We start from the raw sequence: 1696 nt of genomic DNA, 5'->3' as shown, positions 1-1696 counted from the left end.
GGAGGTAAAGGCAAAAAAAAAGGCCATGGTGGCAAAGTAAATACAATATAGCAAGTAAAACACTGGAATGGTAGATTTGCAGTGGAAGAATGTGCAAAGTAGAAATAAAAATAATGGGGTGCAAAGGAGCAAAATAAATAAATAAATAAAATAAATACAGTAGCGAAAGAGGTAGTTGTTTGGGCTAAAAAATAGGTGGGCAGGGTGTCAGGGTCTACAGGAAATAACGGACTACAAAAACCCAGCCATGTCACGGACACCGATGTCACGCTTCCAGACAAACTAAACACTAATACAGTGCCACCGTTGCAGCCCGCTAACAAGGACTGCACCCCCCTTTCCTTCTCCGTGGCTGACGTGAGTAAAACATTTAAACGTGTTAACCCTCGCAAGGCTGCTGGCCCAGACGGCATCCCTAGCCGCGTCCTCAAAGCATGCACAGACCAGCTGGCTGGTGTGTTTACAGACATATTCAATTGCTCCCTATCTCAGTTTGTTGTCCCCACATGCTTCAAGATGGCTACCATTTTTCCTGTACCCAAGAAGGCAAAGATAACTGAACTAAATGACTATCGCCCTGTAGCACTCACTTCTGTAATCATGAAGTGCTTTGAGAGACTAGTCAAGGATCATATCACCTCCACCTTACCTGCCACTCTAGACCCACTTCAGTTTGCATACCGCCCCAACAGGTCTATAGATGACGCAATCGCCATCACACTGCACACTGCCCTATCCCATTTGGTCAAAAGGAATACCTATGTAAGAATGCTGTTCATTGACTACAGCTCAGCATTCAACACCATAGTGCCCTCCAAGCTCATCATCAAGCTGGAGGCCCTGGGTCTCAACCCCACCCTGTGCAATTGTGTCCTGGACTTTCTGACGGGCCGCCCCCAGGTGGTGAAGGAAGGAAACAACATCTCCACTTCGCTGACCCTCAACACTGGGGCCCCACAAGGGTGTGTGCTCAGCCCCCTCCTGTACTCCCTGTTCACCCACGCCTGCGTGGCCATGCACGCCTCCAACTCAATCATCAAGTTTGCAGACGACACAACAGTAGTGGGCTTGATTACCAACAACGACGAGACAGCCTACAGGGAGGAGGTGAGGACACTCGGAGTGTGGTGTCAGGAAAACAGCCTCTCACTCAATGTCAACAAAACAAAGGAGATGGATCATGGACTTCAGGAAACATCAGAGGGAGCAACCACCCTATCCTCATCGAAGGGACAGCAGTGGAGAAGGTGGAAAGTTTTGAGTTCCTTGGCATACACATCACAGACAAACTGAAATGGTCCACTCACACAGACAAATCAAATCAAATCAAATCAAATCAAATGTGTGGTGAAGAAGGTGCAACAGCGTCTTTTCAACCTCAGGAGGCTGAAGAAATTTGGCTTGTCACCCAAAACCCTGACAAACTTTTACAGATGCACAATCGAGAGCATCCTGTCGGGCTGTATCTCAGCCTGGTACGGCAACTGTACCGCCCTCAACCGTAAGGCTCTCCAGAGGGTTGTGTGGTCTGCACAACGCATCACCGGGGGCAAACTACCTGCCATCCATGACACCAACAGCATCCGATGTTACAGGAAGGCCAAAAAGATCATCAAGGACATCAACCACCCGAGCAACAGTACAGGTGCATCAAAGCAGGGACCGAGAGACTTCTTTCTCAAGGCCATCTGACTGC

This window comes from Oncorhynchus mykiss, chromosome 30 (assembly GCF_057628025.1).
Source record: "Oncorhynchus mykiss isolate SJ-2025 chromosome 30, ASM5762802v1, whole genome shotgun sequence".
NCBI classification, from domain to species: Eukaryota; Metazoa; Chordata; class Actinopteri; order Salmoniformes; family Salmonidae; genus Oncorhynchus; species Oncorhynchus mykiss.
This window is presented reverse-complemented; position numbering follows the sequence as displayed.